The sequence below is a fragment of the Mya arenaria genome, chromosome 1, assembly GCF_026914265.1.
Source record: "Mya arenaria isolate MELC-2E11 chromosome 1, ASM2691426v1".
Lineage (NCBI taxonomy): Eukaryota > Metazoa > Mollusca > Bivalvia > Myida > Myidae > Mya > Mya arenaria.
Genome location: NC_069122.1, coordinates 44626370 through 44643193, shown reverse-complemented (window position 1 = coordinate 44643193; position 16824 = coordinate 44626370).

The following is a 16824-nucleotide window of genomic DNA, read 5'->3' as shown; positions in this document are numbered from 1 at the left end:
TTTGATTTCAAACAACATCCATTATCAGGTTGTTTACCAGTGTCAATGGCCAAGTAGTCTTATACAGGGAGCTGCCATGCTGATGTTGTTTTTATCAAAGTAATTATCGTCGTTTGTTCTTTATGCTGTGATATGTTAAACAAAAACAGCCTTTGATATTTCTCTAAACTAATGTGTTCTTGGCGCAGGTCTTTTGATATATGTATGTTTATAATATTCATCATGTGGTTAGGTTTGTGACCGTTTATTAACCTCAACCTTTTAACAGTTTTCGAACCAGTCGACACTCAATTCTGTGACTAATTTCTTAAAATGTGTTTTGATATAAGAACGTATTTAGTTTAACTATCAATGTACAATCCAGGGGTTCCAACGTGTTTTGTATTTGAGCAGTGAAAACACTTATTTGCCAGGTGAAAATATCCTCCCCAAACCACAAAATATCTTCGAACACCGCCATTTTATTCCGCTTCACACAATTCCCTCACTTAAAATTCGGCAAACACGTTGTACCCCCTGCAATCGCTAGCTTCGTTATTCTAATACATTTATATTTTACATTGAAAACCTTTTACTAATACTAGGAGCCAAGCGTTTATATTTATTTGGTATTTGGCATTTGATTGTCGGGCAAAAATACACAAGATTATGGTTAGTTAACTGCCACTTCGATTGTTAATGTAAGCTCTTTAAATTCCTTGTTATTCGTTCGGAGAAATACAGTTGAGGTATTATCTTGTTGTTATTGTCAACAAACTTAACAAACCGATGGGCACTACAGGCACATAGCAACACATTTAACAAACTGATGGGCACTACAGGCACATAACAACACATTTAAAAAACTGATGGACACTACAGGCACATAGCAACACATTTAACAAACTGATGGGCACTACAGGCACATAACAACACATTTAACAAACTGATGGAAACTACAGGCAACTACAGGCACATAACAACACATTTAACAAACTGATGGGCACTACAGGCACATAGCAACACATTTAACAAACCGATGGACACTACAGGCACATAGCAACACATTTAACAAACTGATGGGCACTACAGGCACATAACAACACATTTAAAAAACTGATGGACACTACAGGCACATAACAACACATTTAACAAACTGATGGGCACTACAGGCACATAACAACACATTTAAAAAACTGATGGACACTACAGGCACATAGCAACACATTTAACAAACTGATGGACACTACAGGCACATAGCAACACATTTAACAAACTGATGGAAACTACAGGCAACTACAGGCACATAGCAACACATTTAACAAACTGATGGAAACTACATGCCCATAGCAACACATTTAACAAACTGATGGGAACTACAGGCACATAGCAACACATTTAACAAACTGATGGGCACTTCAGGCACATAGCAACACATTTAACAAACTGATGGAATCTAAAATCCTGAAGCAACAACTTTAACAAATATCATGTTAAAGGCACAGACCTTAGAGACACCAAATAAGAGACACACAATGTAAAAACAACACAGAAAGACCTCATAGACTTACAACTATCTTAATCAATACATGTAGTTACTTTTTTAACATGGCATAAATAATCGCCTCTAGATTGGCTGAATAAAGTAATACAAATAATTTAAGCTTCGTGATCACTGTATTCAATACCATTTTTATGATAACTTATTGATCTAGTTTCATTTTGGTAAATTATGTGTTTCCATTAGTACGATTTTAAGTTATGAATATTGCAATAAGGATCTGTTGAGAATTTTTAATTTATTCTAGGTATTTTCGCATTACTTATTGGAACTACATTTATAAAACTGTCCGTTATGAAATTTTGTTATTGTTTACAATTTGTTGATGGTTTTTCATTTTATTTAATATGTTACTTTGGTGTCGTTACCAATGGTAATTACAGGGACAAGCCCATATAGATTCCTTACAAGGGCATTGCTAAACGGTATTTGCTTTTCTCTTTTGGCAATTTTAATAAAAAAAAACTAGGGTCACCGCCATCGTACCTTATATAAAATGTATGTTTCCTTTTTGAAACTGTTTTTATTAAATGCATACATATTAGAGTAGATTGGAATCGATTAGCACTAGGAGGAAATCTGAAAAGTACAAAAAGTGTGAAACAAGAAATTGGTTGAGAATAACGTAAGCTTTAGTAATAGGAAATTATTCAAGTTTTTGCATTAAGACATCAATATTTTAACTTGCAAATATTTATTGTTATTTTCGGATAATTGTGTCATTAATAATTAATATCAATCTGGATGTATGCACGGCTTATAAAGGGTCAATCTTGGTGAACAGTTTCATAATAATCTATGCTTGAATGACCCTACCCGTTTCCCTGGAATAGTTTTTATTTCTCTAAAGAATAATAGAAACAAAAACACTCAAAAGACTTGCTTTTCACTGTTTTTGACCTTCCGTCGCCCGTTTAAATCTTCCTAAAAATGACGCAAGTGGAGCACGTGCACATTTTCATTGGGCAACTATGCCGTAATCTATAGTCGCCCTACCTTGTCGTGATAATCTCTCTGGTGGAAAAGATAATTGTCTTTATATATTGGCTTTATAAAGTAATATTTGTATTATAACACAATAATCTGGTATTAATTAAAGCGTTTTTAGCAGTTATGCATGCATAACGGAGCTTCGTAGCTTTTAGCGCAGACTGATAATGTAAATTAGGTTGCTGATCACGGCAGTTCTAACAATGCTGGGGTTGATAAACCCGTTGGCGCATTATTATTTAAATGCTAAAAACGTTTCGTCGATCTGCCGCTTGTAGATTCAAATTTACGGTAATAAAAGTCTGCATTCCTAGAGCCTTTAAAATATATCGATTGCTTTGTATGGTTAAAGTTTGTTCTATATTTCATTAGAACAGACTATGGTATTTACTAGGGCGATACATATATAGTACCAAATGTTTCACCCATTCATAGCATGTACAATGTTGTCAATTGTAGATAATTTGAAGAAAATATGACTTTTTTAAGTCATATTGGTAAATTCTGTTTACAGACAGATAACATCATAATTCATAGACGATGGTCGTAGTATAGGTGTTGTATCTTCTAATGCTGGATATTTTTGTACTTTAATAAGGAAGTTAAAGAAGTGTTTAATTTACAATGTCTAACTAGAAAATATAAAACAATCGAAATCATTAAGCTAAACTTAGATTATCCAATGATATTTCTATATTGAACTAGGTATACATTGTGATATCCCTAGACATGTATGGATATGAACATTGTGTAATTTTAACGATAATGTAAACGATTTCATTTGGTATATTGAACCTTGAACCTGGTTAAGTTTGTTCAGTGTTTTATGTACGACTTACATTTCTAGACATCCTTGTGATAGAATAAAATTCATATCCTTTCCTACTTCTGATAAAAATGCCCTGTTAAAAAGATAAGTTATTATATGTAAAAAGGCTATTATTATAAGATACTTTTCACCTTTTAAAAATCCTCACATACATGAGTGTTATCTTCAGTTTTCATAAAGTTATAAAACATGTTTGTAAATATTTGATTACAAAATTATTCAAATATTTTTCATGAATGTAATATTTATTTTGAGTTTATAACGATGAGTACGCTTAATATGCTTATGTAAAATAAATAGTTTGTTATGTTCTGTTAAAACAGGATATTTCTTTAACGGATTAAGAACCTATTAGTCATTGCCGTGCTGCCTGGCAAGGGAGAACGTGTCGATCAAAGTTGCGAGTCAAATTTCATAGTCATGTGAAACAGTTTTCAAGTAAGTACGTTTGCCAACGGTTAAATTACTGTTACCAAATACAACAAATACATCGTTATCTCGGTTGTATTTTAAGGAATGAATTGCTGAATTGATGTCATTATCCGGGTATGAACGCAATTGGGCTGGTAAATGTGTGTGGAGTCCGAAGGATAGTGACATCAATCCCGCAATTCATTACTTATATTGACACCAATAGTTCATTATCTCATTCAAGAATTGTTAAAAAGATACTTCACTTCATTTAAGAAAACCTTCAGAAATCTTTTCGTACCAATTCTGTAAATAGAACGACCCGACTGTTACGGAAACATTTTATCAAATGCCGTCACAATAACACGGGAAAAGATCAACCGCTTGAAATCACTTTTACACGTAAAATTGACGACACTCCTTGGCAAATTACATTTAATATATAATAAATTAACTCTTTCTAAAATGTTTATTTATATTTTACGGGACCTGCTGAAAACAAACAATAACAAGATCAATAATTTTCATGTATATTGTTATGCGATGAACACGCCAATCACTCAACATATTAAGGGCTGGTATTCAATTTTGGTCTTAATTGGATCTAATAACGATGTAACTAATCGGATTATTTGTTATTAATAACTGACCGATAGAGTGAATGAAGTCAATGATATATGACCCTAAGATTACCTTAAGTTGCATATTAAATGCCACCCATGAAATAGATTTGTTGACCTTTATTAAGAAACTATGCACACCGCTAAGATATGCCGTGTGTAATTTTGTTTTTTTATCAATTGTTGTGTTTTTCTGGTCTAGGTCGATACGGATTATTTTCTTTACATTAATCATTTGGATATTTGACTGTCCATTGTAACTATATGTACAACTTTCGTTTAAAGCTGCACTCCCACAGATATACTTTTTTACAACTTTTTGTCTTGGAATGTGCAAATGTTTGCGTAAATATCTGTAAACCAATCATAAAAGATTGCTGACAGAAGATCAAATCGCAGATTTTCATTTTTCCGTTCGAAAATTAATGTTTTTATGACTTAGTATCTCGTGCACACGACTTAGTATCTCGTGCACACGACTTAGTATCTCGTAAGCACGGATTAGTATCTCGTGCGCACGACCTAATATCTCGTGCACACGACTTAGTATGTCTTGCGCACGAGATAAATAAAAACATACACATGTCACCTCTATGCCACCGTACCTTTTGGTCTTTGTATCTGCATATTGTTATCAACAGTTTTCGATCTCTCAAATTAGATATAAACAGATTATACCCCAAAATATAAAAGGGGTATATTAAGGTCATTGTCCTGAGATCGAACTATAAGTTTAAAACTACAATACAACAACCTCCTTAGGTTGATATATTTTAAGATTTAATTTATTGCACTCCACGTATATATGTACCATCTGAAGAAATCTTGCTCCCTTTTCCACCAACTTCATTAAAACGTGAACTCTTTTTAACCCCGAACTAGCATACGTGAAAGACTTCCGTTATAGCTTGATTCACTGTTAGACATAGCCATTCGTGTTTGATTAATGCCACCATGTTTGGGTTTCAAACAGCTTCCATTATCACCTTATTTACCGTTATTTAAAGAGGATAATTATATTCTTTTTCAAGAAATTAGTTCTTTACTGGTTCCGTGTGTGGATCAATAAAGTGATAACGTGATATAAAAGACAATGCCAATGACAATGCCGAATGTCAGTTGCCTCAAAATATTTGCTGCAAAAGTACACTTATGTTTTCGCTTTATTTTATTGTACGAAATGTTGCAGGTATGCCACATTATTTTAGACAGACCTGAATATGTAAAATGGCATCTGTATATTATGTTGATTACGTTGTGATATAAGTTATTGCTAAGAAAAAAAAGAATAATAAACGTAATATCATGGTGGTGGTTTGTCTCCAATGCACACTACAGTATATGCATGAATTCTTCTGAAGTTACATATTTCAAAACTACAGCTCTGGCTTGGTGACCACACATATTAATTTATTTAATATCGATCTAACAATGCTACGGAGTTATGATAGGCAGGATACGTATGTCCAAGGTAAAATGCATCTCTTTGTACCGTAGCTAGGACATGTATGTGCATTGTTAAGTCACCCTGATTGATAAAATCAATGCTATTCTTGTTATGTGGATCGGTCGCTGTCAAAGATGAACAGATACATTTTTAGTAAAAGGCCAGTAATGCTTATTATAAAAGGTGAACAGTAGGCCTCATCAAAAAGTGCAATCACCCGTCTATCAGACCGTCCGTTCGTCGGCCCGTCCATAGGCCTGTCCGTTCTTTTGTTTTTAATTCATTTTATTTTTTGATTTGCTTTACTAATAACTTTCAAAAACAGTTTAGGTAAAATAAAAATACGAATTTCAAAAACATTTGAAATTTTCTCACTGTAACAATACGTTCTTTTGTGGCAATGTATGTAACTCCAACATTTGTATTGAAATAAATCATGTTTCGTATTTGTTCAATTGCATATTTCGTTAAGTAACACCCTTTGATATTTATTTTGTTTTAAAAATATATTGATGTCACTTTTGCTAGGACTCAATTGCAGTGTGAACTAATACGCAATGCAAAATTATTATTTTTTTAATCGTGGATGTTTGCAGTTCACGCAAGCCCTTTCATTATTTTTCACATACTTAATGGTAAGCTTATAGTAAATGAGAACTTATAAAATACAAAACAAATGGAAATATCTAGTTGAAAATGGCTATTACATAATAATAACTTCTTTACTGCATGCCCAATATTTGCATAGTTATGCTGACTGATATGCCTTCAAATTGCTCACAATGTCAAAGATGCTATCACTCGGGGCCCTTATCTCATCCTGTGATTGCTTTAATTGCCGTTTCTTTTTAGAATGATTCAACATTTATAGCAATACACATTGGTTTAATATTTGATTGTCTTTTTAATTTTTATTTTAAATGTCGAAGAATATTTTTAAGTACATATCACTACATAAAATGGATCGATCATATTGATAGAATTATTGTCACGTCTTCATATACAAAACAGGGAGTTACTTGAAATAACTGTAGCATGTATCATATTTGGACGCTGACTAAGTTTAAAGACAGTAGAGAAATCGATTAATTTTTGTATTGTTTTATTTGTAACTGCAATTTATGCCTCTATTTTCTTCTTCATTATCATATTTGTCTTAGGGACCGGTCGCGATGCAAACGTCGATTGAAGAACCAAAATTTAAAATGTTTAAAAAAATCATTTTTTAATTAGTTCTGAAATTCAATATTTAGCAAGCATAATTCATATATCCGTTGCAACATCTAAAGCTGTAAAGATTAGGAGTTGAATTTTTTTTACGAAAGAAGATATTATAAGATTTCCAATCAAAATACATTTACGTTTTCTCTGAAATGTCTTAATACAAAATGAATATGTTATCGGAAATACCCAATCAACAATGTATTGAGGCTTTGTGTCGATTGCAGCTATTTAAAAAAAAGATTCTTTATTTTTTGAAACCAGGAAATGATTTTCATCCACTATTTTTCATTATTATTACGAATAACTTTCTTAATTGACAAAATATCATCAAGAACTCTCAAGACATTGTTGAATAGGTAATCTGGGGCATTTTAAAACAAAAACAAAGTAATAATGTCGACAGACTTTTCCAAAATATGTGAATGCTTTTTGATCCAAAATCTGATCAAATCTTCTTTTTTAAAACTTTTTAACTCCCTACTACCCCAAAACATGTCACCAAGACTGTATGTTTCACACCCCAAAACGATCGTTTCTCAAAACTAAATAAAACATGAACCTTTGAAACGTTTTAGTTTTTGACATTCCCCACCCACTTTTGCATAGTGGCCGGCCTTTACATTTGACGAATATAGCAATAGGCGTCTTTGTGTCAATATTTACATTCGTTTAGCGTTTTGTATAGAGTGAACCTCACTTTTGCACGGGTTAATGGCGTCGATGTTAATTTCGATATTTTGCTCTGGTTCAATTAGTGCGACGCCATTCAACAAATGCTTAACGACGTTATTATCATCGGTTATTCGTTCATTAAGACTTTGATATTATATGATCCTTTAAGCAAATCGTACTCAGCTGCCGAAAGTTTACTTGATTTATTTTATTCGTAATTGATATTTATTTTAAATGTAAACATAATAATTGTTCACGTTTCATGCAATTCGTCCACGTACCCTCCTGTGTTCATAATGCATGAACACACAAAAAGTGTGATCAATCCTTCAATGGTAATTAATCATGGTTCAGTTTGACAGCAAACAAACATCAGGGCAACTCAGTCATAAGTCTTTTTGTCACTCGAGGAGGTCGAACAATTCCAGACAAATGCCTGTAATGAAGATACATTTAGGATGGCATGTCTTGTCGAAAACAATTTAAAGGTATACACACTTAATTCACAGTTAAAATGTGCTAGTTTTGGTAAATGTTTGGACAATCGCGAGATTAAAATGACCTGGTGAATGTTCCTTATGTTTGCATTGACCGTTCCAAGAAAGAACCAAACTAATTATGAATCGAATACATGTTCATGTTAAGCTCGTGCATTTATATTTTGTTTGTGGTGTTTGCTTGTGACGTTTTCGTGTGTGGCTGTGCAATGGTAAAATTATTGTCGAGGTTGAGTATAAACTTAATCATTGAGAACATTTTTTTCAATAACGGTTGTCCGAACATGTAGGAATATATATATATATATATATATATATATATATATATATATATATATATATATATATATATATATATATATATATATATATAGTGTAATATCGTTATAAATTCCACAAAATGAGCACATAAAGCTATGTTTCACGAGTATGGAAAAAGCAAATTTATACAAATCTGTAAGGTTATTTGTCGGTTTGTCGATTTTTCATCCGAAATCATTCCGTCTGAATACTCATCCACATAAGTCGGGTTTCCATTTGGCTGCCACAAGTCCGCCTGTCATGGTACAGTGTATTTGATTTGCGATTACTGTTGTTTTTGTGATGTTATTCTCATACAAATCAGTTAAATTAGAGGTAAAGTGAAGGTAAAAGGACTAAAATAAAATGCTGTTTACAAATCGCACCGTGTCGCGGAAAAGGGAACAGTCTCTCCCGCGGTGAAATATGCGATTTAAACATTTATTTTATTTTATTATATGCCTAAAACGGATATGGAATGACATTAAAAAAATTGCACTTTTGCAGCACCTGGACGACAGATTAGCAGGGTAATCAACTATTTTGAGATCGATGCCCCCTCCCCCCCCCCCCTGACCGTCTGCCATCATAAATCGATTTGAACGCAAAGAAAACAAAAGGCCTAAGGTTTACCTGCTGAATTTAAATAAGTAAACGATGTACTTGCTGCGGAGTAAGATGTAAATACTTCTGATATTGTAAACTGTCAATAAACATCCGAGGTTGTTTTGATGGAAAATGGAAAAGGAATTCAGATTGACGCTTTTCAGTGAAAAAGAACAGAGCGCTCATTGAGTCTTCAATGCATGATATTTTAGAACGTGAACAAATCCCTAATTCATTTAAGACCAAAGGGTGACAATTAGAAAAGACAACCTGTGGAAACTATTGTAGATATTTCCATGAAACTATGATAATGCAACTGCATTTCGTTATGTTTAAGTTAAGAATTTCTCATTGATATGTGTCATTGTTTTTATGTGTTTATGTTTAAATATTGTATTTGTTGATTATTTTTGTAAAATATGATAAATAGATATTATTCATTTAGAATAGTAAAACAAATATAAAATAACTGATAAAATGATAGTAAATTCATTAACTGAAAAGAATACGGTCGACAGCGGCGAAGCCGATATATTATATATTCATTAAGTGATAGTGCTATCCGAATGTTAGACAGGTATTCCGTCTATTAATGATCTATTTTCTGAACAAAGAAAGGATGCGAAACATATTGTGAACGTATACGTGAACATTGTGACTTTTGTCTATGAACTATGCCAAAAATATGTTTTATAATATGTTTAACTATCGTAAATAAATTGTGTTAATTCTGTTTTGTTTGCTTGTTGTTTTAATATAATGTGCCTATCAATTAAAAGACTATCAGTTTTTTAAAAACCACTTGAACGTTCACTGAATGAGATTAATATCCCCCCGCACGCCGCCCTGATTTTACCTTGTATATATATTAAAAATTAAAATGTAATCTAAATTGGCGAAATGAAGGAAATCGTAAAATATCAAATTAGGCGAACCACTACACTCGAAAACTTTAATAATAAATTCCGAAGGCGGTAGCGAATGAAGCCTTCATGATGTCGATTTACTGTAAAAGTGTTTTATTTACACTTTTTGTATCAGAGTGCATGAATTCAACCACGGCTGTTTGTACTGCAATCAACGCCTTTTTCTCGCTTAACGGTGCTAGGACATATCACTCTGGTAAGTGAATATCACTTCTTACTCATGTTTAATAAATACAAAGACCTCCGACAACAATATCTCTAACCTTATTACAATTCGTGGCCGAATCTTAATGAATTTGACAATCTTATGTCCTCTCCATCTGTTCGCTATATTAACAACTTTATTTATCACATTTATATTTTTCGATTTTTGCTTAAGAAGAAATGCGTATTAGCAATAACACTTCAACAAACTGATTAGTAATCAGAATGCTAATGTTAACGTATTGAAATATGTAAATTGTTATCCTGTGTTTTTGTTGCAAACAATGGTATGATATGGCCATAAAATGCCATGCCCAATTCCGTAAAATATCTTATAACTAAAAATAATTTGAACTACAGGTATGAAGTAAAAAAAGTAATTTTAAATTTTGTATCATTGAAATTGACCTTGATCAATAAGGAAACTTTCAAAAAAAGATGTTTGCATGGCTTGCATACTTATATCTTTGTAACGGCTTTTTACTTTAACTCAAATACAAAAACCACTAGTATACATGCTCTGTATGTCAAATTGCCATTCGTTCAAAGGTTATAACTTTTCTGTATGCCGTTGACCATTTACCAGAGACGGCATCCCACTTAAACGTAACGGCTCAATTGGAACTGCTTGTTAATATTTCTGTAAAGATTCGGACTCTTGCTCGTATACGTTTGAAGATACTACGACTTAAGGTTTATTGTAGGCTACTAATTAGTAAAAGAAATAACTTTTTTCTGAATGCATCCATACAAAACCCAATACGCATAACTTCACACGTGTTTAAAACGCATATAAAGTAATATCACCATAGCTAATATAATTTTTGCATATAGTCGCAACACACATTCGCATACTTTTTTGATTTACGCCAAGGACTTCTGGGCTCTTACAAGGTACAGTCACACACAAAACCTCAGGTGCACGACTTAACGTGCTGTGATGAATATTTTTTTGTAAATCTTCATCACACATTATTTTGAATGGGCTCAGCTTAAGTGGAACAGCCAAGCTACGACCTTAATGTTATATTTTACTGCCTCTTCGCATAACAAAATCATAAGGTGCCTTTTTTCTGAAATGTTTACATTTTCATGAATTAAAAAAGATAAGCTATATTACAGTTAAGCGTTTTGAGTCATTAAAGCGGCAAAGGATTTGTTAACATGTATATTCGGTGGTAAATATTTATCGCTATTCTTATCAACTTCTTTGTGTTATTGTATTTACAATAAACATGGCGTTAACGAAAGCTGACCAGTTTTTACTGTTATATCGAGGCGACATATGACCAAAACGAACATCCATCTATTGATCTGTTTGCTGGAATTCATGTTGTATATTAACGCTGGTGCTAAACCGTCTATATATTGTTACATATCGCTTACAGTAAAACTCATTTCTCAAACGACTTATAAATCAATTGTTTATATGCATACATGTCTTAATGTTTCGTTTTATTCAACGTATTGAGCTTGACAGCTCTGACAGCTCTGACAGCCTTGACAACGCCGGGCGTCTTGAACCACCGGTAAATTGTTTGAACATGAAATCCATAATATGTCAGGCTTTGATGCAGGTATTGCAAGAATCAGCACCAAGTTTTGTCTTACGGTTTGAAATATTTTCATTTTTAATATTTGAAGGTTGAATAGATGGCCTGTTCAATGTTCTATATTCCTGCGACGGTTAGTTAGCGGAAAGCACATTCATCACTTTCTGTACATTAAATTTGCCAAGCATAAAATGAACAAGAGCTGTCACAGAGACAGCGCGCTCGACTATTCCGCCGCTTTTCAATGTAAGGATTGAAACGTTTAGGCGAAACATGCATGGATCACTGTTAGATTAGATTTCAATGCAATACATGATGTGCTGAGATATTAACATAAATGTGGTTACATGCAAAATTTAACGAGAATTTCTAAGTCTAATTATAAAGGGCCATTATTTGCAAAATACAGTTATCTAACTTGGTTATTCATTTAAGTTGGGTGGTTGAATACCATTGTATAAAGTCTCAATGAAATACATCAAATAGTTGCTGAGATATTATCCTATGTGTGCTAACATGCAAGACCTTAACCAGAATTTCTAAGTCGCATAATAAAGGGGCAAAAATGAAAGATAGAGTTATTTTACTTGATTAAATTAGAAGGTTAAATTTGCTGAGGTATTGACTTAAAAGTTGTTACATGCAAAACCTTAACCAGAATTTCTATGTTGTATAAAGTCTCAATGCAATCCATCCAGTAATCACTGAGATATTAATCTACGTGTGCTTACATGCAAACCCTTAACCAGAATGTCTAAGTCAAATAATAAAGGCCCATAATTTGCATTATATTAAAAAAAGTGTTATCTGGGAATAGATATCTAATGTTTCAATGCAATACATGATATATTTGCTGAGATATTGACTTAAATGTGGTTACATGCAAAACCTTAACCAGAATTTCTAAGTCGAATAATAAACGGCAATTATTTTGCATTAAATGCAAACTAGAGTTATCCAACTTGGTTAATTAAGTAGGTTGGATGGTTGACTACCATTGTATAAAGTCTCAATGCAATACCTCAAGAAGTTGCTGAGATATTAACTTATGTGTGCTTATACGCAAAACCTTAACCAGAATTTCTAAGTCAAATAATAAAGGGCAATTATTTGCATTTAATGCAAACTAGAGTTATCTAACTTGGTTAATTTAGTAGGTTGGATGGTTGAGTACCATTGTATCAAGTATCAATGCAATACCTCAAGTAGTTGCTGAGATATTAACCTATGTGTGCTTACACGCAAAACCTTAACCAGAATTTCTAAGTCGAATAAAAAAGGCCTATTATTTGCATTATATTTAAATAATTGTTATCTTACTTCATAAATTTAGTATGTTAGATAGTTGGGAATACATATCCAAAGTTTCAATGCAATAACTGGTGTATTTACTGAGATAATGACTTAAAGGTGCTTACATGCAAAACCTTAACCAAGGTGTGACGCCAACGCCGACGCCGACGCCAGGGTGAGAAGTATAGCTCTCCATATTCTTCGAATAGTCGAGCTAAAAATGGACTTTCAAAATTGTATAATCGCGTTAATCATATATGTTGACTAATCAAGTAATCCTTATGTTTTTAAACATAAAAACCCTAAAGAATTGAATAACCATACGATATTTATATATCAAATATGTAATACATGAGTTTGTTTTTATAAAATAATATATATTATCCACCCTTCCCCACACCCTGTGCATCAAGAAACGCATTTTCTTGACTTGTTTTATATATAACAAATATTTCGTGAACATATTTTGTTTAAACAAGGGTGGGGATATTTTAAATCGTAAAACCTTCCATGGTCATGTTTATCTATTTCAAACCATTCACCATCCCTTTTCTAGACTATTTGCTTAAAATATGACATTTAAAAATAATTTGCTTTTAAATTATTATGTGAAAAACTACAGAAACAAGCCGAGTAGCCAAAAGTTTAAACATAAACCGCGCTTAATGGCACAGGGTAAACGCCAAGAACATAGAACACAAAAACCAAACACGGGACTTAATCAGGTTTTAAACAAACTATTAAATGTTAGAATTAAATACGCAATCGAATGTTCGCGGACACACATTTTGTGGAATATTGTTATTTTACGTCGATAGAAAGTCATATATTTATTTCATAATTTCTTATGTTTAGTAAGCAATTTCTAGCAACAAACGCTTTAACTTTATATTCACTCCTAAGACTATTTATTTGATATAAATGGTGTTAGGTACAAGTTACTTGTGTCAAGTTGGAAACCTGTTCAACAAACGCCCGTCGCAGATGGACGGGTATCGCGCGAGAGTCGAGCCTATACAGTGTGTGCATACCACGTGATAAATTGCGTCATAAATGCTACGTCGGAAGGCAATATTTTGCTTCGGATGAAGACTTTAAACAAAGATTACTTCACTATTTCTTCACCATTTTAAATGAAATAAAGCGCAGTCTACGCCGCTTACGGAGTACCGTCTCGGTCTTTTACCAGAGTTTGATTGAGAGTTTAGTTTTTTAAAACACCTCGACAAACCTTTTCACAATACGGCCGTCTGACGGAGCACTGTCAAAACATTATTTTGGAAACAGGTTTGTCGAAGTGTCTGATGAAACTAATCACATTATCAAACTTCTGAAACAACACGAAGGCGGGGCTCTGTAAGCAGCGGCTTAAGATGCCCTTTGTTTTATTTAAATTGGTGTAGTAAAGGAAAAGTTATCTTTGATTTAAATCTTTATTTTAGGGAAAATGTTGCCTTCTGACGTAGCATTTATGACGTAGTTTATCACGTGGTATACACACACTGCTATAACATATCTAAGCCAAACTGCTGAATATAAGCCTTCATGAACCTTCCACTTTCGTTAATAACGGAGATAAGATACGTTGCGATTCACGTATATAATGACCTTTTAAAGTTGAATTGCTCCCTTGACCACTAACTTTATTAAAAACTCATTCAATGCATTTTTTTACCAGTTAACTTTTTTTAACCCCGAACTTCCAAAGGCTCTTAGAAAAGCTAGAGTTACTCGTATATGATTATATTTCAGACAACATCCATTTCACATTATTTACAGACGTTTGAAAAGGACCTTTTGAAGTATACTGCTTTTAAATATTAATTGTAATGCTGCTGTGCGGTTTTCGATATTACTTTTTGATGTTTTTTATAGGATTAATTTTCGTATTTTAATAAACAAGGCAGCCTTTAATCATCAGCTTTCGCCAAGTTTTTATGGATAATGGAGCTTTGTGTTGACCGTTTATTAACCTTCATCTGTTCCATCCAATCAACACACCTTTTCTCGACAGCGAAGATTTGGTTACTGCCTCATCGCATTTAGAATCATTCAGTGCCTTTGTTAATCATTTACAATTTCATAAATGGAAAAAGAAAAGATTACATTACGGGGATGTTTTTTGAGACATTTTAGCGGCAAGGAATTTGTAAATATATGTGTTATAGTGTGCACTCGCTATTATTATCTATTTAATTTTTTAAACTGATTGATAATAAAAATAACGTTAACGAAAACTAACAAGTTTTCGCTGTAAACCCCTGACGAAATTCGATCGAAACGAACATCCATCTATTATTATTTTGGGTGGAATTCAATTGGGATCTTAACGCATATGTGAATCCGTATATTTTCTACTTCTTATCCCTTACTTTAGTGATACTAATATTTCAAACGAATTATGAATTAATTGTTTATATGCATAAATGTCTGAAATATTGTATTTATTCTACGATATGAGTTTGACAGCCTTGAAAAGCCTTGACACGCTGGGCGTCTTGAGCCAACGACATTTAGTTTGAAAATAAAACCCCCCATAAATGTCAGGTTTTGATTCAGGTATTGCAAGAATCAGTACCATGTTTTGTATTTGGTCCGAAATATACTGACATTTTCGATATTTCAACCTTGAAAAGATGGTCTGTTCAATATACAGCTTTAAAATCGGTACAGAAAACCAAACCCGTATGCCAAAATTGAAACAAGCGAGCTTTTCTTATATACCCACCACGAGTTAACTGTTGTATTCAGTTTATTCGTGCATCCGGTAAAGTGATATATACTTTATTTTTCCAAACACTTGTTTAACATAAGCACATCATATGAAGGTGGCTTACCTAAGAATTGAACATTATTTTTTGCGTTTCATTGATGTATGAAGTGTCGGAAAAATTACACCTAATTTGCATAATACCGAAGGCCTTTTGACCTTGAGAACAATGGGAGAAATGCTCAAGAAGAGTAGAATCGACCACTACAGGTTTAGGTGAAACCATTTACAAGCTTTTGTTTCGACAAAGGTTCAGAAAACTATGATGCCCTGAATTTTACATTGATCTTTATCGTACAGACCTACACAATAACAATAATCAGCTACAGCTTAAAATCAACATAACTCTAGAATTACAGGGTCTTAAATAAATACATTATTGTTATTGTGCGAAGGAAGATTACAAAACACTTTTCCTTTGAAGTATTGACCACCAACCTAAAGGGGTTATCGTCTGGTCAAATTCAGCAACCTACCACTGAACTATAATGGTCTAATATGAACACAATATACCGTGTGGAAAAAGTTTGCATACCACTTGGCCTTGAATTACCTTCGAATTATTGAAACAAGTCAATGTGTGCGTCTTTAGAGAAGCAATAAACCTAGGCTGCTGACCTTGTATATGGTGTACCCGAATAATCATGTTCCTTTTGTGAATATGTGCCAACCTTTGTTTGGTTATCTGCTACTGTCGAACGTTCAGAAAATAACAAGAAAACACTACTAACGGCTTAGAAATATTTGTATCAATCACCTTCAGCATAAAAAGACATGTCATCTTACTTTGAGTAAATATTTGTACAAAGAGAGGCCTAACTCAGGTGAAATTCGGTTAATTGCCATTGAAAGCATAGCAAATACGAAGGAAGTATCATTTCCTACTATACAGCTTTGTTTGTTTCCTCGATCTTTGGTTTTATCAGGTTGTTGTTTGTAGTG